Source organism: Felis catus, chromosome A1 (genome assembly GCF_018350175.1).
Source record: "Felis catus isolate Fca126 chromosome A1, F.catus_Fca126_mat1.0, whole genome shotgun sequence".
NCBI lineage: Eukaryota > Metazoa > Chordata > Mammalia > Carnivora > Felidae > Felis > Felis catus.
In genome coordinates, this window is record NC_058368.1 from 119,534,726 (window position 1) to 119,558,783 (window position 24,058).

The following is a 24,058-nucleotide window of genomic DNA, read 5'->3' on the forward strand; positions in this document are numbered from 1 at the left end:
TTCTTTCCTCTGGTGATACACAACTGTAACTCGCTGTGTTCATGTCTGCTTTCCCCAATGGACTGAGAGTTCCTCCAGAGGAGGAGACATGTCTTATTCATCTTTCCTTCCCCAGTATCCAATAGTTCTTGGTGCATGCATGGAAAGTGCTCAAAGGAGGTTACTGTGAGGCATAATGATGATAACAATAATAGAAACTATTTGTTGACTGTGTATTTTATTCTATACCAGGTTCTCTGCTGAGAATATGCATTATCTCATGCGATTCTCACAATAATCTTTATAAGGTGAATATTGTTGTCATTGCTATTTGTGTAAGCAAGAAATTGAGGCTTGCAAAGATAAAGTAATTGCTCATGTCCCCCAGCAGGGCAGAATTTGAACCCAGATGGCTTGTTTCCAAAGCCCATTCTTAGGCTAAGAAACACTGTCCTATTGTGACTATCCCATCACCAAAAGGCAGACATAATTTCTAAAATGGAAAAAAAGTTTTATATTTATTTAGTATGGAATAATGTGCCACCAGAGTTCTGTTTTCTTACCCAAAAGATATATCTCAGAAATATCTCAGTTATTCATTGGAAGTACTTAGCAAATTGCCTTTAGGAGGGTAACCTCCCTTTGAGTCACTGAAGGTAGAACTCCTTAACACAGTGGATGTATTAGGAAGATGGCTCCACTGCCAAGGGAAGGGGGCAGCATGAGGTCTTTGGATTCGGGGATGTAAGAGGAAGCTCTGCCCAGTCCCCAGTGAAGGTGATGAGGAAGCATAAGGCAAGCTGACAGGCCACAAACACCCCCACTCCCGGGTGGCATATGTGTGATATTCCTCAGGCACTCCTGGTTCCCCAAGAACAAAGGAAAGGAGAAAAAAAAATGGTTAACTGATAGAGATCATAGTTTTGCAGGACCTAAATCTTCATCATCCCTCCATAGTGATGTGGGAAACAAAGACAGAAGGAAGTGGCAGATAGAACTATTTTCCTTATTACTTGCAGCCCACTGACAAATACTTGAGGCTGGCAGAGTAAAACCTTTCTCCAGGAACTCTCTCCTGTCTTAATGTTAATGCTTTGCTAGAGGGAAAAACAACCTTAGCTAGGTCTCCAGTACCTGTGAGTCTTCTTTAGCATATGGAAGTCTCACTGGAAACTTCCCCTGTACTTTACCTCCCCCAACTCCATAGTATATAACCAGTCTCTCCTCATGGTCCCTGGGCAGCTCTTCCTGCCCACGTGCTTCAATAAAATCACCATTTTGCACCAAAGACGTCTTCAAGAGTTCTTTCTTGGTGGTCAGCTCTGGACCCCATGAACTCCACTGTCACTCCAAACACCTCATCAAAGGGAGTGGGGGAAAGGAAAGTCATCAGGACTCTTGATCCATGAGATGCAGGAATCCTGAGCTAATCTTGTCTAAAGCCAGCATCTAGGAGCTGGATGGTGGCTTGGTTAATGAGCACTATTCTGAATGCCAGAAATGAGCCTGCACCAGCATCTAAGGCAGAAGCCACAATGGAGGATACACAGTGCCCACCATGGTCCTCCAGACCAGCTGGGTGTCCCCTAAGTTTCACCGACTATTTTCCTCTAGACGAGCTGCCACAAAACTGCCTGCACCTCTCCCCATGGTCACAACTGAAGATGACATGCCCTTATTCCAGCTGCCAAAGGGGACTCTCTCATGATGGCAGGGATTGAAAATACCTCTGATTCCATCATATTAAAATGGCTTACTTTGTTATCAGCTATTTGGCTGTGTCTATGTTAGGCTTTTCTTCTTACCCATCTAATTTCATCTGACAACAATAGAGATATATAATGTGCAACATAATTTGGACACAGCCAGGGTCACCTAATGAAACAGGGTGCTGTCAAAAAAACAACCAGATGCCGAATAGAAGCAAGGCAAGATTTTATTCACAGCTGGGCCAAACCTGATCTCCTGATCTTAAGGAGAAAAGTGCAGAGAATGGCCCCAAACAAAGGTAGCAGTGAGCTTATATGGATTTTAGCAAGTCAGAATACGTCATTATTTGGTTAACCAATTACAATTTACAACATTTCATGGTAGCCAATTATATTGTGACACACAGACATTAGTTTTGGCGGGAACCTATCAATTTAAAGTTCTTTGTCCTAAGAGGGTTTAAAATGACCAATCATAGTTAGACACCTGCGATGCCATAGGGCAGCGAGTATGTGACTTTTTACACGTTGGTCTTGCCTAAGCCAGATCTTGGTAGGGGGGGTGGGGGAGCGTTTGGCATCCTAAGTTATCTGTTTAGCAAGCAGGCGAGGTCACAGAAGCGAGATATGGCGGTTAGTAATTTCCGATAACCCTAATAGAGAACTACATAAGCCTTTTACCTCAATTATTCATAAAAGGTGAGTTTAAGCCGAACTTATATGCAATAAGCTTTCTGATATCTTATAAGCTGACCTATTACACTATGAAGGGCCAGTGGGGTAAGTCTAATAACTGCTGGTGGGTGCCATCTACATGGAAGACATTCTGCTTAAGGTAACAGGAGATCAATGTGGGATGGCATGAGATTTTTCTCCAAGTATATCAGGCAAAGATTTGGAAATCCTCATTTTTCTTGTTCATGCTGAAAAGGTGTGAGCCCTAGAACTTTGACATTACCTCAATTCAAGCTTGAAATATATTGGAGTCACACACACACACACACACACACACTAATAAAAGGGAGCATGATAGGATGCGGAAAAAAAAGCAGAAAAGCTTCAAACAGAATTAGCCAGTCTTTAAATTCCTCAGGGGCTTCTTAAATCCCATGCCACTACTGGCTGATGACGAGGTTGAGGTTTTTGGGGTGATAGTGGAGTTCGTGGGGTCCAGAGCCGATGACCAAGAAAGAATTCTTAAAGACGTCTTGGGTGCCAAAAGGTGATTTTGTTGAAGCACAGAGGCAGGACGCTGCACAGAAAGAGCTGCCCCAGGGCCATGAGGAGAGACTGGTTATATACTATGGAGTTGGGGGAGGTAAAGTACAGGGGAAGTTTCCAGTGAGATTTTCAAATGCTAAAGAAAACTCACAGGTAAGGAGACAGAGCTATTGTCAAGCTAAGGTTGTTTTTCCCTCTAGCAAAGCATTAACATTAAGACAGGAGGGAGTTCCTGAAGAAAGGTTTTACTCTGCCAGCCTCAAGTATTTGTCAATGGGCTGCAGGTTACAAGGAAAATAGTTCTATCTGCCATTTCCTTCTGCCTTTGTTTCCCACATCAGCTGATGGCCCATTTCTGGTCAGATGGGATGTCTGGTCTGCCTTAATGACCTGCCTTGAACCTTTACTTCGGCTGCCAGGTAGTTTGCATGTTACAGACATGATTTCTGCCTCTAAATGTAATTGTCAGAATTGCATCAAAATCCAAATGCCATTAAAGAGAATCTCCATTTCTTAGTTGAGTTGTGGAGAAAACAAGGCTGCAAACTGCATTCGCTATCTTCTTCCACGGACCAAGATATCACAACTTCCTAAAACATAGAAACTCATCTTGCAAAAGTATTTTGGTCACTCTTACCACTTCCCTTACCTCTGAGGATGCTCAAAAGCCTGTAACATGCATTCAAATTCCGGGTTTCAACTGTCAATACAAAAAGAACTATACTGAAAGAATGCCATTTGCCTAGGAATGCATCCTTAATTTGAAGCTCTATCTTCCTGAACACCTATCAGGCAGGGTTCCTAAGGTGGCCTGTACTTTAATGCAATGTGGAAATGTGGGGAAATGGACGACAGCTCCCTTCCTTTATCTTTCTACTTCTAGAAGACTTAACTTCACACAGGACAGGCTAATGGAATTTTCCAAAGGGAAGTTATAAAGGGAACTGGTTTACTTCTGGGTTTTAAGCAGTGGCTGTACAGAAAATGTTGAGCTCAGGATTTTTCACATCATCCACAGCCACATCACGATAGTTAATCCTGAAGGATTCAAGATATGCCTGGTTCATTTCAGACTCCACTGAGTCAACAATAACAGAAAGGTGGTTTTCATTTCAGTAGAGACCAGTTTCCTAGCAACAAAGGCCACAGGAAGTTGAGACCCATTAAGAAAGATAAGGAAACACAATGCTATGATTGCTCTGTGGCACTGAAATTCCTCTTTAGACCTGAACTTCCAATCTGTCTGTTTTACAAATTAATTCATATATGTGTATGTGTGTATATATACACATATATACAGAAGCAAGAAAGAAATCCTGGTGCTTTGTCAGAAAGCAGCAGCACTGCAGACTCAATTACAGTTTCCATCTCCATTTAAGATTTTGGGAAATACCTGCCAGCATTGAAATATCTTTTTGATAACAGCAGACCTTTTGAGTTGAGAATTTAAAAGATTCTTTGCTCTAAAAATGAGAATTTTCTAGCATGTCTAATTTTCTCATGAATGGTAAATGAGCAAATAAGATATTTGGGTGTTCAATCTCTAATCTGCATAATAATAAATGCTCTCAAAACAAAATCATCTATTTTATATTCTTAGTGGAAAACCACTTTACACAAATTTTAGAGGAGATGTAATACTTTGCATGTAGAAAGCCAATATTTACCTTCCAGCTTTTATATAGCTGTGAATAATAATTAGTCATTCTCCTTCAGATCTCAGCTTTTTCTCTAAGAGAATTTAGACAAAGATTGGAAAGCACTCACTTTTCATGCTCAGGCAGAAAAGATGTGAGCTCTAGGAGAAAGGAGAAAGATGAAGAGGAGGAGGTGATAGAGAGAATGGTCATTGCCTGAGTTTAATTCAAAGTACTTGTAGAATTGTGGGTGTAAGGAAGAGTAACAGTTTTATAAAATAACTTAGCCGTAATGGCAACCAATTACTGGGTGCTTATTGTGTGGGCATCTTGGGCTAAGAGCTTTATATCTACCATCTCACTTAATCCTCACATCAACCCATGAAGTACACTCTGTCATGATCCCTTCTTTCTAGCAGATAAAACTGATGCTTAAAGGTTAAATAACTTGCCCTAAGTTGCGCAGTTGCTAAGTGGCAGAGTCTAACTGGGGCTCCTGAGCTTATGTTCAGTCTTCCTAAACGGTTAAACAAAATTGTGGGTTGCCATCTGTTAGCACTTGGCTATTCACATTATCTAATTTATCCCTGAAAACAAGAAGCAGAATGTGGACCTAGCCCATCCCACTGCTGAGTTCCTGTTCTTTATCATGACCCTACTGCCCTCCCATTAGGGTCCTCCTCCCAAAACTAGTTTGCAGGTTTGTTTAGGGTACCCTCGGAGCTCCAAGGAAGATATTTCATAGACTGTACAAACACCAGCATATTCTCAGCCTCGGTAAAAATTTAAATTGCCTAAATATCCTGTTCACTTTTGTCCATTTTAAATTTTGAGGTTCAGTTTAGATTTCACTTGGAAAGAAAAAGGACAAACACAAAGCAGGTCACTAAACCACAATACAATGTCTTTCATCCTTCTCCCATGTTGACTATGCCTATAAGGCTCTCAATCCTTCAGATGAAGCTGAATGTTTTCGTTCAATTATTATCATTTTTTTAGTTTGTATCCAGATATTTTGGGCATAATTGAGAATATTTCCTCAAGGGTAGGCTTCCTTTCCTGAATGACTCAACACACTTAAAAAGAAAGCAAACAGAAAGCATACCTTTAAGGAATGATTATACATGGAAATAGCTGTCAAGTGGGGAATTAAATAATTATGCCAGAACATATGGTCTCCTTGTTACTCCTTTTTGTACTCATGTGCTCTGCACTGACTGGCTCGCACTGAAGAGATGGGCCAATCTCTCCTCTTTCTGAGTCTTCAGGACCTTATTTTAAAACAGGTATAACATTAACCTTTCAGACACTGTGAAGTTGAATGGGATAAAATGATGAAATAAATTTGCAAGCCCAAATTTTGCTATGCAATAAATGTATATTTTTTCTTCAAATCAACTTAAATCTTTTCCAAGTCTCTACCTACCAGACTGGCGTGAAATTCAAGCACAGCCACTCTAGGGATCTCTCTCCTCTCCTGTCATCATCCTGCAATTGTCAAAGTACCAAAGACTCCTCTAGATATCTGCCTCTCCTGGGTGCCAAGGAGGTGGGGTGGCTCTGCTCTGTCTTGCCACTCTTGGGGTACAGGCTGTCAGAGAAACAAAATATTCCAACACTTGTTAAAATGGCAAGGCAGAATTATTCAGGGCTATTGCAATGAGAGTAGAAACTACTGCAATGGGGTTCTATAGTTGAGGAGAAAGCATGGACTGAACTCCAAATATGACAAGGAAAAGTGCCATTTACAGCTGAGGAACAGAATGGGGCAGGGAGTCGATGGATGGAAAATTACTAAGACAATAGGGTAATTCTTGCTAAACCGACCTACCAAAATTCTTACTGAAGTCCAGCCAGGGTGATTAGATATCACCAGGGGATGATGGAGAATGAGGAGTTGGATCATAACAGATCTCAAAGATGGGGATTTCCAGCTAAATTGACTTAGCAGGATTCTTGCTATATTTGTACTCTACAAGGACAAAGACAGAAGACCAAGTTTGGCCAAGTCAATCAGAGGGCTAAGAGGAGCCTTACTAAGGTTTGGTCATGGAGGGAATCTCTATCAAGATTACTACAGAGAATAGGATCTTGTGCCTGGAGTCCACCATTCTTTGTATATCTGGAGTCAAGCCACCTTCAGAAGCCACCTACAAAGAAGGAACTACAATGCTAGACAGCGACCTAGACATCTCCCTGCTCTGGAGAGGTGGGTGAATGTGGAGGACAGCTCATGCCATTTTGAAGGAGTTGAGATGTTTATAAGCACCAGGAAGAGCTGTTCCTGCTTCTGGCCCTGCCATAAACCTCCCATGAGTGAAGAGAACACAAACCTGACTACCTGCCAAAAATGGGGCAGGAGGGGGAAGGGGGGGGGCAGTGGTAAACTTAAAGACAACAAAACTCAAATTAGTACCTCAATAAAATCCCCCACCTTGTGTGTACAGTATCTAGTTCCAGACCTATCACACCAGTAGGAACTCAAGAAGGAACCCTTATTTTTATTCCACTATGGGTAGTCAATCTCCCTGGTCACTGATTTTCAAACTTATGTTGTGTTTTGATTAGCAGAACAGTCTCTCATCTCGGGAAAGCTTATAGAGAAGTCCCATTTGTTGAAAAAGAAAGAACAAAAGGCCAGAGTTGGTGCCCTGGTGGTCCACCTCCTCACAAGAAACCCTAGAGCTCCACAACCCTAGAGGGCACATTTGGAAAGCTGGTGCCCTTACTCAAGGGCTGTTGCATTTCTACAGTACTTACTATGTTTTAGAATACCAAGAAAAAAATGCTTAATAAGTTTGCTATCATATTTCACTGGATTTAAAGATGTATCAATTATTATATACACCATTATTTTGGGAATCACCGGCCAGTAAAAAAATGCAGTTGAATAAACTATGACATGCCATTGCTTAAAAAATACATCTGTCTCTCAGATCTGTTAAAATGTGAAAAGAATGGGAATTAGAATTGACAAGATTTAGCAGTGAGATGACTTTTTAAGCAGCAAAGAAAAGTGCAATCCAAAGCAAGCAAGGTACTTAAGGGATATTGTTTGAATTTTTCTGTTTCAATTGACAATTGTCTCCATTCTCTGATGACAAAATGACACCTTTTTTTTCCTAAATATAACTATTTAAAAGAGGGATAAAGAGTGAAATGAAGAATATGCATGACTGCAAAAAGTCTGAAAAATTAATTTGGTATTGTAGATGGTTCATTTAAAAATGCTAACTCCAAACAATTCAAGATAAGATAAAAACAATGGGATTATTTTACCAAATTATTCATAATTTATCTAGTAATATTCAAATAACTAGAGAACTTGTCAAATGCAACTCTAGAAAACTAGTTATACATTATTTATTTAATACCTTTGGGAACCTGTGTACATTTGAGGAGCAAAATAATTTGTTATTTTGAGAATAGATATTATAAAAGCCTCCTTTTTTTAAAGTAATTTTGAAAACTGAAACATTGCTTTATATCCATTATATGCTCCATTAAACACCGTCATAAAATAATAGAATTAGTTGTGATTATGTTTTTATTTTACCACGCTGCTTTACATTATGCTTAATCCCTATGACTCTAACACATAATAATTTTTCTCTATAGAATCAGATTTAGGGACTGTGAAAATAGCACAAGGAGAGGAACAAATGTTAGGGCCAACTGCTTCTCCATGAGTATCTACTACATCCATCATTTTCTATTAAATGACTCAGGGCAGAGGGCATCCTGTTGAAGAATGGGGCTTTGTTGGAACAGTGGAGGGAACAGAGGTAGAGGCAGTGAAAAATGCAGACAGCTCATAATTCTGGTCAACCCACTATCTAGAGCACCACAAGCCCTGGTGGAAATAAATAAGGTCCTGGCAATGTGTACATAAATTAAAGCAACCCAAATTAGAACAAGCAAAGCCTATTTATTCAGAACTTGCTATGTCAAGGGAGGCAGCCACCACCACTGATGGTATTTGACAGACTCAAAAGCAGGCAGAGAAGTGGAAAAGCCTATAATGGAAAAATGGAAAGCTTCAGGTATGCCTTCATTGGAGCTACTGGCATAGAGAAGCTGGAGGCAGACTAACTACAAGTGGGGCATCCTGTTGTTTAGGGGAACATATTTGACTCTCTCTGGTTGGTCCTACATTGAAAACAGACAAAAATTAGGGAAGCTATCAGTTATTGGCCAAATCTGGATCCTTTAGGGCTCATTGCTACGGGGGTTGTTATGTGGCTTCTCGAACTGGTTGCTGCAGGTTAGTATTGGTTACTACAGATTATGGGCCAGAGTTCTATTTTTGTAGAACTCTGGCCATGGTTCATTTTTAGACTGAGTCTCTCAGCAGGTAGACTGAGAGCTCAAAAGACAAAATTGTTCTGGCCACAACTTGAATTTTTAACACTTTAAAACAAATTCAAATTATGTGTAGGTAGAAACAAGACAGAAAAAGAAAATGAAAAGACTCCATTCCATAATAGTAGTCCCTAGATATCATCTCTGCTAATAGAGCAGGTGGACTAGACTATTACTTTCATAAACAGAATATCCACTTGTATTAACATGGCATGAGGCAAATGGAGAAAAATGTTTCAGTATCAGCCAATGTCCTTGGTTATTAGCAGCAGAAGCAGACACCGACAGAATGGGTGTTTAATGAAAGGGTGTTCATTGGGTGCCGCACAAAATCACTGAAAGGCCTGGAGTATTGGATTTGAGCTAAGCTTCTAGAAACAATTCCCAAGCCATGCAGCAGAGCAGATCTGTCAAGATAGCTACTAGCACAGCTCTTGAGCCTTAGATGCTAGAGTCTCCATCACTTCTGTATCTGGCACTAACTTAGCCCACCTGCTTCTCCTAGCAGCACCAATGCTCTCTGGGCCAGGTGCTGGATTTTGCAGTCTCAGCCACGATCCTGCCAGAAATAAAATGGATACTGCATGGTGTCTGCCTCTTCACCATTGCTGCTTCTGATTCAAAGCCCTGCATGGGTCTATCTGACTGGAGGAGTCTCTGTCAGATGTGCCATAATGGAATGAGGAAAGGAGAGTTTTCTACTTGGGAGAGGCAGGATTAGTAAAGCAGGAATTTCCACAAATAGAGAATATGGGTGTTCAAAGAGCACTGAGGAGTCACAAAAACATGATAAATGCCCACTACAGAGCAGGACCCAACACTCTGACCTTCTACCTACACTATAGGTTCCTAAGGGCTGGCAAAGGAATTGTGCAGGTCCTTTTGAGACTCTTTGATGCTTAAAGATGTCATCTGGACATTTAAAAAGAAACATGTAACTATTACTCTGTAAGAGGCTTTGTCTGAAGCCAGAGATTATCTCATGAGATGGGGAATAGATGCAAAAGCTTTGATGCCCTTCTTTCTCTATTTCAGATTGACTTTCTCTGGGTTCAAGGACAACAGAAGTGCATCAGATTTCAGAAACTTAAGACTCCATTACAAATTTTGCTTTATGTCATATACTGTACATTCTGATTTTCTTACCTTTCTCCTCTTAAAACATATTTTCCACACTGAATTTTATATTCTGCTATATTATCTGTATTTCTCTTCTTGTTATTTTAAATATATTTTTTTGGAAAAAATGAGTTGCTATGGAATAAACAAACAAATAAATATGTAATTTGATTTAGCTCAAATCTCCCTTTCTCACATATGACTTGAGACTTTGTGCATACTATCAACATGAAGAAGTTTCTGGTATCTTAGTTGTACCAGCAAACTTAAAGATGATCTGATCATTCTCATGCCGACAGGGTGACATGTTTATTAAACTCTTAACTTTAATTTTCTTCAGTTGGGTAGGTAATGACACTAACTACCAATTATGGAACTCATAACATGCCACTCACTGTGCTAAGTGCTTTATGGTGGTTATCTTGGTTAGTCTTTATAGCAATCCTAGGAGGTAGGTACCATTATTATGCCTACTTTGTTGATGAGGACACCAAGACTCATGGAGGTGTAGTGACTTGTACATAGTTTCATATTAAGTGGCAGATTTTCATAACTTACAGTCACAGCAGAACACCATGATGAAATGGCCAATGTAAGAAGGAGGAAGAGGAAGAATCAGGGCCTGTGGCCTTCTCTATGGTCTGCAATGCACAATCTTCTGTTGTTCTTTGTGGTCATAATACCACTTCAGGCAATAAAGGGATATCCTTTGATGCTGCAAAGGGAATTTGAAAGGAAATTCTCATGCTCATCCAGACGACAGCCTAAAACTATCCCAGACACAAGTGGGATGACCACACACCATGCCTGTCCCCATGTAGGTGAGGAGCCTAGACAATATCAAGGCTAAGTCAGCAACTCTTGGCCATCTACCTGACAACCTCAACCTCAAGCTCTCACATGGCTATGCATTCCAAGCAATTCTTTTCTTTTCCATACTGTGGAAATTCAAGGAATCTCAAGGATCATCTAGGCTCCTTAATTTGAAAAATCACTTAACTCATTTTTAGAATACTCAATACTCTACTTTTCTTCTGGCTATGACAGTGCAGCTTCTATCTTGCCTGATTCAATTTGTGTGTGTGTGCTTATGTGAGTTTAAGTCTCTTGGAATTTCATCTGTGGGAAATTTTTAAGACCAAGGTTGAAGATGAGTTTCTCTAGAAATGATTTCCATTTGCTTCTTCCAGACACTTGGATATTCTTCCTATCTACAACCACTTTAAACAAACTTCTTGACTTGAGGTTTTTAGGGGATACAAAGCCCCAAATGTATTTGTGAACAGGGTTAATATTATGAATCCTCAAGAGAGGCCATTAACCATTCCCTCTCCCCAAGCCAAAGCCAAGACTATCTTGGTTTGTGGGGTTTTATCTTTTCTAGATTATCCAGGAAAGTGAACACTTTTGAGGAGTCCCTGTTTTATGAGAAGGACTTCCCATCTTGTTCAAGCTCTAGGTTTTGCCTCCTGTCTCCTATGCAAAGCCAACTAAAACTGAAGATCTAGGCACTAGAGATTCCTGGATACTCTCTCCACTAATGTTATCTTTCCATCAACTTGGTTACTTGTCTGGAATTGAGTTTTTCATCAATTTGGCTTTTTCTGACTTTCTAGTGAGCCAGCTATGCATTTTAAAAATGTTTTTGGGGGCACCTGGGTGGCTTAGTCAGTTAAGTGTCCAACTTGGGCTCAGGTCATGATCTCAAGGTTCGTGAGTTAAAGCATCACGTCAGGCTGTGTGCTGACAGCTCAGATCCTGGAGCCTGCTTCAGATTCTGTCTCTGTCTCTGTCTCTCTCTCTCAAAAATAAACATTAACACCCAGACACACAGACACACACAGACACACACACACACACACACACACACACACAGACACACACACACACACACACACACACACACACACACACACACACACACACATTTTTTTTTTCACCTTTCGTTCGGCATTTTTATGATTTCAACCTGGAGGTTTTTTTTGAAGAAAATCTAGTTTGCCACAACATAGGAAACATTAATATCACTAGGCTATGTTTTAAAATGTAGGTTTTATTACTGCCATTGAAAAGACAGTTTGTTCCACTCACTGGTCGCAGGAGGTGGGGGCACACCATGCCTGGGGAACGGTGGGATTGGGGGTGGGAAGCACCAGACATGATCAGGAGGCAGAGGGAGAGTTCTGTGGCAAGAGCCTTTGTGGTTTCTTCAGAAAGAAAATAGGACAGAGTAAGCAAGCTTAAGACAGGCTAGTTTGAATAATTCAGCAGGCTCTGGGGTGTAGGAGTTGTTTCTAGTTATCTGGCCCTGGGATGATTAAGGCAGGGGAATAGCAGCCTAGAGTGGAAGAGCTCAATAAAGTTGGTGGTTGGGAGTATGGATTCCAGATTGGAAGGTTTGCATATGAAAGGCACACTCACAGGCAAGTGATTTGCTATCTCTGGGAATCCCCTTGCCCTGGAAGAGCCTATCCTTCCCTCTAGAGTTAGCAAGGCTCCAAGATGATAAAGCATCAAAAACACAGAGTAAAAAGACATGATGAATAAGACTAATACAAATATAGTGGTATATAAGGTGTCATGTGTTTTTTAAAGAATAGTTATCTAAATTCATTTTCATTTCACCTTCTGGATGGAAAGCTACATGAGGAGGTGTGTGTGTGTGTGTGTGTGTGTGTGTGTGTGTGTGTGTGTATCACAAGCCCTGAGAAACTGAGATTCATTGATGGTCATTTCAATCTATCAAACATTATTTGAATGTAGATTCTACCTCCACTGGAATCATAAGCCATGACTTTAAGAAACCATTAGCACTGGGACTATAAAACATTTATGAATCAGATTCACAGCATAGTTTCTAATACTATCTTAGTTGATTGTTTTCTTAGATGTCCATTTTTTTCCATTCTCTCCTGTTCCCTCTCACCATTCTTAAAAGACACTTAAATTTAAAACAAAAAATTAAATCATAGGTAAGATGTGTAATAACACACAGTCTTTGCTGGGATTTATCCATAGGTATAGATGATTGTGACTTCAAAGGATTCATGTAGAAGAGCAAAGCAACTTCCTCCTTGGTTTTCTACTTCAATCAAATGACAACTGCTTTTGATTATGAAGTTGAGTAAGTTACCTAATATATTCCAGTCACATGTCAAATTTCCCTTCAATTCCATCTCTCCCCAGCAATGTTTTAGAAAAGCATTCTTGGAAGGCATGTTTCTTCTCATCTCTAGACTTGATCCATGCTGAGGATAAAAGCAGTCTGTCCTACAGTTCCATGAGTTTTGCAAGGCACTGTGCCAAATTCTCTCTCAACACTCAAGCTAATCATTATCCAAATTTACATGTGGTCTAAGTGTGGGTCCTATTTGAGGAAGGCTTCTACAAAAAGAATGGAGACAATGTTTGTGAATCAACACATAAAGGCATCCCTTTAGAAATGACAAACCAGGACCACCATTCCCATGTTTGCCTGAAGACTCATGCCAGTGGGATAGGATTCAGCACAAAATCCAGGAATGCCAATGCAGTTGAAGTATTCTCTTTCCCAGCAGTGACTCATTGCCTCTTTGAAGTTACAAACATTAATGTGGGTAAGGGTGGCATTGGACTTCACGTATGTGATAAGTTGTTGGCACTTGAGGCTGTAAATCGTCCGTACCTGAAGCCAGCAATCAGCCCATTTTCCATCTGCAAATGAACATTTCCCAAAGCAGAGAACATCTTAATAATCCTCTATTCTTTAGGAATACAGGCTCTCCCTGTTTCTTTGTTTAAGGCAACACAGAGCAATGAGTGTTTGGACTGACTCTATCTGCTCTCTGATAGTTTTATTACATGCACCCTGTGACAGAGGGAAGCCTTCAGCCAAATGACCTCATAGACCAGATATTCAGGGAAGGCTATTCAGACAGTTGAAACATCTGAACAAAAGCCAAGGAATATTTTCTCATTTTCCCCTTCCAGTAATGACCTGAATGAATATGTTACAAGATGCCATGGAAAATGAAAGTAGTCAAATGACTTTCTTTTGGTGTATTTAGTATTTAGGGGAGAAGGGAAGTCAACAGTAAGTGGGAGAAAGGATAGCTTGAAGTAAGTGATAAGTTTAGGGACTCCCAAAGTCTTCCAAAAACAGTTTTCAGATCTTTAGAAAGTTGTCATATTTGTGTTTATGTGCTCCATGCTAGGTTTGCTTTTTTAAAAAAATCTCCTGATGACAGGGGCACCTGGGTGGCTCAGTCAGTTAAGCCTCAGACTCGATTTCAGCCAGGTCATGATCTTGAAGTTGGTGAGTTCCAGCCCCACATCAGGCTCTGCACTAACTTCACAGAGCCTGCTCGGGATTCTGTCTGTCTCTGTCTCTCTCTCTGCCTCTCCCCCACTTGGTCTCTCTATATATAAACTTAAAAAAAAATCCCCTGACATAAATGTTATAGATTTTTAACAGTAAACAGTCTCCAAGCTCTTTTTTATTGTACCCCTCCATTATTAAAAACTATTGACCATCCACCTTCAATATATAGACCTAATTAAGAATTTTCTGAATAAACTATTAATAAATTGCTTTTATTTTAAATTATTAAAATTTAATATATTCAAAAGATACTCAGAATTTAAAAATCTTCCTATTTGTGATGGTTTTGAACTTTTATTAACCAACTCCTTATTTTTTTTTTAATTTTTTTTCAACGTTTTTATTTATTTTTGGGACAGAGAGAGACAGAGCATGAACGGGGGAGGGGCAGAGAGAGAGGGAGACACAGAATCAGAAACAGGCTCCAGGCTCTGAGCCATCAGCCCAGAGCCTGATGCGGGGCTCGAACTCACGGACCGCGAGATCGTGACCTGGCTGAACTCGGACGCTTAACCGACTGCGCCACCCAGGCGCCCCGTACCAGCTCCTTAAAGTAGAAACAAGTCAAATGACAGTAAAGCATGTTGGTGCTCATTCTGTAATATTATAAAAGCATAGATATTCACTTCTTTTTTCAAATTTTTAAAAATGTTTTATTTATTTTTGAGACAGAGACAGACAGAGCATGAGCAGGGGAGGGGCAGAGAGAGAGGGAGACGGGAATCCAAAGCAGACTCCAGGCTCTGAGCCGTCAGCACAGAACATACACGGGGCTCGAACTCACAAACCGCAAGATCATGACCTGAGCCGAAGTCGGACGCTTAACCGACTGAGCCACCCAGGCACCCCAAACTTAGGTATTTTCTTAATTCATAAGTTTAAAATTCATAATCTAAAAGGCTGGTAAAGCTAAATATTCACCATACTGCAGACATACAAAAATGTAAATTTACTAAAAAGGGACAAGTTAAAGCAAATTTATAAAAAGTTAAAAAACATATACTGTTCAAACATATTTACAGATAAAATGAAGCATTACTGAAAAATAACCCAAATATTAAATATAAACTAATACAACATAATTAAAATTGAAAGTGGAATATATGTGATTTTTTAGAATGCAATCCAAAGTGTGATAAATTAGCACAAATTTGTTTCTGTTTCTGGAAAAGTTTTATGTCTCTACTTAAAGAATGGTAAAGAGAGAGAGATAAGCTAACTCCAAATATTTTCCTTTGAGTCCTAACTCTTCAAATATTTCCTCCGTTTATTATTTTGAGGACATAGTAAACTTTTTTTCAAGAAATATAATTTTTTAAATGATGGTAAACTATACTGATTTTAAAGAAAGCATTTCTGATTCATCTTGGTCTGGTTTCATCACATATACACTGAGATTCCAAGACAGATTAAGTTACCTTTATCAGTGTTAGTATTGCCAATTCATTTTCTGCTTATCCAGAAAGTCTCTGAACCCAAACAAAAATTATTCTTTCAATAGAAACTTTGCCAATTATGACTTTACTCTTTCTCTTGAAGGTTTTGAAGATATTGAAGAACACTTTCTAAGCAGCTGCTTCTGTTTGATTTGAAATTTTAAAGCAGTTATAACTCTCCAGGAACATCTTAAGACAGAAATAATACAGATTTTAGCTTTTTAATATAAATATAATTATATTGGACCCCTCAAACCACACCCCCCAAAAATAACAGTGTTTCAATACTTGAAAAAACAGTGCATACCAGAATATCAGGATACCAAAAACTGTGTGATGATACACTTAAGGAAAAGTTCACCAACAATGTTGGTGAAACATGTATCTACATATAGTGGCTTTATCAATAGCACTCAGTCATCAGTGGCTGTGTCTATAAGAGGACTCAGATCAAGAATAGAAATTCAGAGATGTAGATTTCTCATTTTTGTTTACATTTTTCGTATTATCTTTAATTCAGGGATTCTTTACATCCGGAATCTTTCTGAGCCAGTATTCAATTTTGTGAGGAATAATTTAAAGCCAGATCATACCATCTCACTAAATCTTCACTAAAGGTATCTTCACTCTACCTCCACTCTACCTTCATTATTAATCTTCACTAAACTAAACTGTCAAAACTTAAAGCCAATGCATTTAGGGTGATCTGTTGTTTCGGTGTCACTACAAGCCATATGTTAAAGCCCTACCCACTTCCCCAAAGGTGTTTGGAGGTGAAGCCTTTGAGAAGTCATTAGGTTCAGATGAGGTCATGAGGGTGGGTCCCCCCATAAAGGAATTGGTGTCCTTACAAGAAGAGGAAACAGAGCTCTCTCTCTTTCCACTATGTGAAGATAAAGTGAGAAGGCAGTTCTCTGCAAGCTAGAAAGAGACACCTCACAAGAACTCAACCATGCTGGTGCCCTGATATTGGACTTCCAGTCTCCAGAACTGTGAGGATCAACTCATATTGTTTAAGCCAGCCAGTCTGTGGCATTTTGTTATAGCAGCCCAAGCAGACTAAGACAGAGGGCATTAATCAACTTTCTCCTGGGTCAAAATCATCTTCTTCCCTTAGGATCCCCTCAGCACCACAAGTGATAATCCTCGGATACATTGCCACTTGAGGTGGTCTGTCAACCAAAATGATGTACTAGTAATAAAGCTTCATTTTCCTTTTGTTTTAGGTTGAAACTAAAGGTGAGTTAAATTTCTAATGTTTCCATCCCTCCTCTCAATAGATGATTTTGCACATCGCATGGAGTACCATTTCCCAACCTCTGTAGGGGAGAGAATGAGCCCAATCAAAAGGACAGGCAATAAACATGACTTAGGGACTTGGATCTGGGAGGGGTGGGTGGGGACAGGAGCTGGGAGCAGCCAGGTGCATTAAATGAGGAAGGGGGGCTCCCTCTTTATTTCAGGCACTCCTGCTGGGACCATTAACCACATCTTGTATATACAAAGGGCCACGGCCCAGCATAGCACTAGGACATTCAATCAAAAGTTATTAAATGTAATGGAATTAAAGGAGTTGGAACCATTATGTGACTAATTTAAGTCCCCAGGCTTGGTACATTCAACAGACGGCCAACATTTGTCCAGGGCTAATTCAGGGCCTGCAGAGGTGGTGGCGTTGCCCCAGTTGTGGGATTGGAAGTTTCTCATTATTTGGCAGAGAGATGGAGAAGGAGGAAAAGCTAGAAACAGCTTCACTGAAGGGTTAGATTCAAAACTGGAGCTCAACAATAGATGGAGGGTTTGCAGGGTTTCTAATCTGCTTTGAAAATGGGTCCTTTTTTTTTTTTTAAATATAAAGGCAAAGCAAATTAATTACAGCAGATTGAAAAAATAAAGATAAGCCTCCCTTGCTAAAAAAATAAGAAAAGGAAAGAAAAGAGGGGCGCCTGGGTGGCTCAGTCAGTTAAGCATCTGACTTCGGCTCAGGTCATGATCTCACTGTCTGTGGGTTCAAGACCTACATCGGGCTCTGTGCTGACAGCCCAGAGCCTAGAGCCTACTTCGGATTCTGTCTCCCTCTCTTTCTGCCCCTCCCCTGCTCATGTTATGTCTCTCTCTCAGAAAGAAATAAATATTTTAAAAAATTAAAAAAAAAAAAGGAAAGAAAAGAGATGGACTAGAAGAAAAAAAATCATAATCTCACCAAGGAGAGACAACTATATATCAGAGTTAAACTTCTAGTGTATATTCCTTCAGTCTTTTCTGTGTGTGTGTGTGTGTGTGCATGTATACAAAGAAATCAATTATTATATACATGAACACCCTCAAAATTCACTCTTCACAACCTCTACCCCAGGATTGAGGCTAAATTCTTCTACCTTCAGACTCTTTTTGATTGACATTATCACCACTTTCAGCATAATGATCAAATAATTGAAGATACATTTAAAGAGTTAGGGGAGGAGAAATTAGGCTGTAGGAGCCAGGGTAGAGCTACATTCCTTGGCACAAGGCAATAAGAGGGTTGGGGAAATGGTTCCCCTCTAGTGGCCACACTGTTCCATAGAGGGCACCACTGCTCCACCCCGGAACTCCCTTGCAGCGCCCAGGGCTCTGTGGGTGTTACATTTCCCTGCTCTGCCCATGACCACTGCTGCTTCTCTGGGTAAAACAGGACCTCCCTGTGACCACCACTGTTCCATGGGGGCTCCAGACCAAAGGGCTACACAGTACAGCATCTCTTGGGAGACACAGAGAACAGCTCTGTCTGCCTCGATTTACTTTCTGCCAGATAACTGCATGTGATGTCACAGGTGCATTTGTTGTATTGTACTCTTTATTTATAGCTGCTCTGCTCTTTAAAAGATTCATATTTCACCCAGGGGGAGGTTCAACAGGAGGATAATCTGGGGGACAACCCTGTCCTACAGAAAGACATCTCTCCACACAGAGAACTAACACTCTGTTGCTGGCTCCAGGTGGTGGTATGGAAGTCCTTTTTCTTTCAGCAGGAACTCTTCCTGACAGCATCCTCAGTCCTGCGCAGACTTCTCCCAAATATGCCTAGGCATATATTTGTCCAGCAGAGCATGTGATTTTCGTTTATCATTTTTGTTCCCCTCCTCCCCGCCCCAGGAGGAATCTTAGCTTTCGTGGCAAGTAGCCCTCTAATTGCCCTTTCCACATCTACACCTTTGTGCCAAAATGCCCAGAGAGGTCAGAATTCTCTCAGCCTTATTCACTGACTTCTCATGTCTGACCTAGGCTCAGAAAAGTCCTAAATCCCAGTATTACAAGCTGCAAAGCAGGATTCAATCTCTGAACCCACACTATATGGGGTCATATTTTATAATATTTTAGGAAAAACCATGAAACACCACACTAAAGTGTTTGAACATAATTACATAGACAATGAAAACTTAGGGGTGTGTGTGTGTGTGTGTGTGTGTGTGTGTGTGTGTGTGTGTAGGCACACACACATTTGTTTTTAGCAAAATGTACTTATTCACCTTTAGGGGCTATAATTTTTTTTCAGTCTGCTATGTATGTCCAGCTAAAATTTATTTATATATCTGACATGTATTTATAAATCTCAAATGACCAATGGCTGAAAAAGTTTTAGAATATTTAATAAATACAGAAAAACTTTGGATCGCGAGTAACTTGTTCTGTAAGTGTTCCACAAGACGAGCAAACATTTCTAATAAATTTTAACTTGATAAATGAGTGATGTCTTGCAATATGAGTAGTATGTGATGCCGAATGTCACATGATCACAACTAAGCCAATGGTTCCTCTCTTCCTCTCTCTCTCTCTCTCTGTCTCTCTCTCTCTCTCTATCTCTGCAGGATTGTGGATGATTGTCTCCCATGCCCAGATGCTCAGTCTCAGGCCCTGGTGTTTGGCAGAAACTAGTGATTGGAAAGTGCCCACAACTGGCACTAGTGTATTTTTTTGTCACTTCAAAGCACCTATGGACGGTCCTTTGCTTTTCCATACAAGAGTAAGCTTAGGAATGCTTTGCTCCATTCTAGGTCAGGCTGCCTGAAGATATAGACCCTTTCCTCTGCTGCCTTATTAGTACTGGACTGTAGTCAACATCCCTCCAAGCATATACAATGGCCCCATGCAGAAAAAGATTCCACTGAGCCAATAGATAGCTGTGATTCCATTATACATAGCGAAAGTCGTCCTACACAATAACCCTCCTCTCTCTCGTCTCCCTCACCCCAGCCATGAAAGTTTTTGAAGGTAAGTGCAGGCTAATTTATTTTTCTTTACATTTTGTATTTTCTTCATTATTTTGTATTATATTACACTATTGTTATCATTTTTACATGAATATTTTGGGGTTGTGGAATGAATCATCGGAGTTTCCATTATTTATTATGGGGGAATTCACTTTGATATACAAGTGCTTTGGATTACAAGTGTGTTTCTGGAACGAATTATGCTTGCAACCAAGGTTTTACAGTAACTTGAATTTAAGCCAAATGGCTTTGTACACACAGTGATTATATTCTCATCTGCTCAGCATCCCTTCCTCTGCAGGAATCAATTCTTACCTATTCCATGTATTAGGGAGTCAAGAGCTAGCCCACTTCTTTTGGCTCCTGGCATCATGTGTCTCAGGCTCAACCAATCAGAGTCCTTCAATCTCTAGGACACAGTGATGAGTTCAGGAAAGGGCATGCGATTCAAGCTCCATCAAAGTCTCCCTGACTTTTTTTTCACTAGCACCATCAAGAGAGACTTTATCTCTTGTTCTGAATTCAAAGCTATAAGACTATTGTGAGTTTGGAGCTATTTATTGATAATTCGTTTCCCACTACAAAGAGAGAATCTTCTGAGAATAAAACCAGACAGAGTCTAACTGAGCTGAGAGATGCAAAGAGAAAAACACAACTCTGGTGATATTATTTGAGTGCCTGGGAGCAACCATTCTTGGCTTCCCAGTTGTATCAGCAAATACACTGCTTTTTTCTTATTTTATACTTCAACCAGTTGAGGTTGGTACCTGGCTATACTTCGTAACACAAAATAAGCCAAAACTGATAACCAGGTTCAAAAAATGAAAGAAGACTTGATCTAAACAAGAGGGAAGTATTGTCCTTCTGTCCTGTGATAGGTAGACAGAACCCGATCAGAGGGAAACAATGATTTGCATAATTTTGTCCTTTTACAGAGAAACTTGAGACTCAGAGAAGCTTATTATCTTGGCCAAGGGAACATAGCAAGTAAGGGGAGAGGGAAGGATGTGCATGTAGGTTTGTCTCCAAAGTTCACCCACTCTTGAGATAAGGAAAAATTACCTACCCTGCCAATATATGTCAATAAGCAAACACAGTGAGGGAAGAAGATAAATAAAATAAGCATGCAGCTTTCCAGCACTATCAATTTATTATGAGTTATATGATTCACTTTTCTGTTCCTTATTGATAAATGAAGTCTCTCAACCTCCTTACCCCCAAGTTCTATCCAGGTTAGAACCTGTTACATATTTTCCTCTAAGCCAGAAAAATGGCTGATCCATACCAGACATAAGTGATGTCCACTGCAAACTGGCTGAGCTGCTGTCCTACTCTAAAAGGTGAATGCCTTTCAGTTCTTCTTAGGAGCATCTTTAAATACCTCTAATCACCTGTTCTCCTTTTGTCCTCTGTTCAATTATAATCAATTTAATTTGTTGCAATTCAATGAATATTTATTGAAAATATTATGTGCAAGGAGCCATGCTGGGCAGATGACCTAGTTAGGGAATGAACTGAAACAAACATCAAAAGAATGAGCGGTGTTTTCCATTCCTGTGATCCATTTTCCACCCTCCAACCTCCATAACTAATCCTTTGTGTACTGGAGACTGGGTCTCCTGTTGACAAAGAGAAGTAACTTGTTTCAAAAAGTTGAGGCCACTGTTATCGGTTGAATTATGTTCCCCAAAATTCATAAGCTAAAGTCCTAACTCCCAATACCTCAGAAGGTAACCTTATTGAAGTCATTAGGATGGGCTCTAATTCAATGATTGATGTCCTTATTAAAGGGTGAAGTTTGGTCACAGACTTGCAGAGAAGGAAGATGATGGGAAGATACAGAGAAAATACCATATGAATATAAACATGACCATCTACAAGCCATGGGGAGAAGCCTGGAACAGGTCCTTTCCTCAGAGCCCTTAGGAAGAACCAACCCTACCACCATCTTGATTTCAGACTTGTAGTCTCAAGAACTGTGAGACAATAAATTTCTGTTGTTTAAACCATCAAATTTGTGATACTTTGCTATAGCAGCCCTGGCAAACTAATACAATCGCAAATTGGCTATCATCATGTAGGGTCTGCTTGGCCTTCATAATGTTTTTATTTTTTAATTGCACCAAAATTTTCAAGTTAGGAAATTCAACTGAAAAAAATCTGGATTCCTGAAATGCTAGAAAATCCACAATTCTGGGATTTTATTCCCATGTGACAAAAAACACCTGGAACCGAGGAACAACTTCCTCCTCTCCAGTCCACCATGGTCCTTCCCAGCAGAGTTCATCTTGCATTCGCTAAGGCTGAGTGATTGCTGCCAACTGGCATCATGTTAGAGGCCACTGTCTAGGGGTCCAGCCTAGGCTTACTGAAATACTGGGCTGGCCTGACCCAAGATGGGAAGTCTCCAAGGCTAGAGGAGGGAGAAGTAGTATGACCACAGGAAAAGAGGCTGGGTTCTAGGTGATGTGAAGGGGGTAGACTCTCCTGTATGAAGAGTGACAGGAACCAGCAATCACAGGAGAGAAGAGGTGGGGTGGGGATATAGCATGGCTGCCTGGATCCCGAACTCATGTTCTGTGTTATTGGGAGCCATGCTGAAGGTTCCTAGAGCCAGTCTGGGCATTGAAGACGTGATGTCATGAGTAAAGACCCTGGAATGATCTATGTGGACAACAAAAATCTCAGTGGCACCATAATGGACTGAAGAACAGAGGCCCTTCCTCATATTTTCCAGGCTGCATTAACCCAGCAGGACTGCTGAATGCTGCCTATGCCACTAACCCACCCCGATAACGACTGATAATGGATTTGTTGTCAACCCCAACAAATGAGATTCATTTAGACTTAGAAAAACAACATAGGTGAATTTCCTTACACTATAATAGTGCAGAGGAAATTTTCAAAAGGAATGATTGGTAGTACAGCCTACTCTTTTACTTCACATCCGCTTCATAAATGAAGCCCAGAGAGGTCAAGTAACTTGCCTACCGGCACACAGCCAGTAATTGTTTTGAAAACAAAACCCATTTTCCATCTCCTCTGTGGGTTGGTTCTTCATTAATAAGCTCCCAGCAGGTAGGTTACATGCAGCAGAAAGTTGAGGTTGCTGATGACCTCTTCTCCACCCCTCTTTTAGTTCCAGAGAGCGGAGTGGCTTTTCTTCTCTATCCAGGAAACCTGTGCCCTTTCAAACAGGTCTCCAAGGAGCTTTGCTGAATAAACATGAATACCTGCAATCATTCAGAATTGGAAAGCAGCATAAATGGTCTCAAATGCCACTGCTTTCATCTACAAAGCTTTTCCCCAGTGTTAGAGTTTGGCATTTTTCATCACTGTGCTTTAGCTGAAACAAAACCTGGTGAGGATAAGTGAGGAAGGATAATTGCAAAGACAGATTTCCTAATATATGAAGAAGTATACCAAGTAACGATGCAGATATTTATAAAAATCTTGCCTTAATTACCTTCTAATTCCAGAAGTAATTTTTACTGTGTAGAGATTAATGAGAAGCTAACTTAATGAACCTTTGGCAAGTCCTGGAAGAGCACTCTTTCAATAAAAAGATTACTCTGCCATTCACCAAAGTTCTCTTCAGCTCTCAAAACCCTTACGAGGGTGAGTAAATGGGAAGCTAACAACCGCCAGTGAAAATGGAAGAGACTCTGTCCCCGGGCCCCAATTCTGTGCCCTGGACCTTCCCCTCTACCAGCTCTCAGATGCAAAAACACACAGTAGTTTCTCTAATGCAGGCAGCACCTTTCACTTATCACTTTCCGAAAGAGAAGAGTGGGGAGGCCCTAGGAAACTTAAAAGCCTACATTCATTGCACAGAGGAGCAAAATGAGGCCCAGAAAGAATCCCAAGATCCCTTGGCTATATACAGGACTGGACACAGGACCCCAAGTTTTCATCCCTCCTTCAACTGTGGAGTTTTCATCCTGCAGTAGGCTGGCAGTGCAGGGTCTTAGAGTCTCTGTGGCCC

The 24,058-nt window shown here is 40.4% G+C and overlaps 1 long non-coding RNA gene across 1 annotated transcript in view; it reads right to left on the reverse strand.

The window, feature by feature from the left end:
* The window catches only part of LOC123386186, a 116,354-nt gene that overhangs the window by 22,804 nt on the left and 69,492 nt on the right, over positions 1-24,058 (reverse strand). The window contains exon 4 of the long non-coding RNA XR_006599930.1: positions 10,586-10,742. This is a non-coding gene — a long non-coding RNA (uncharacterized LOC123386186). The remainder of the gene's footprint in view (positions 1-10,585; positions 10,743-24,058) is intronic.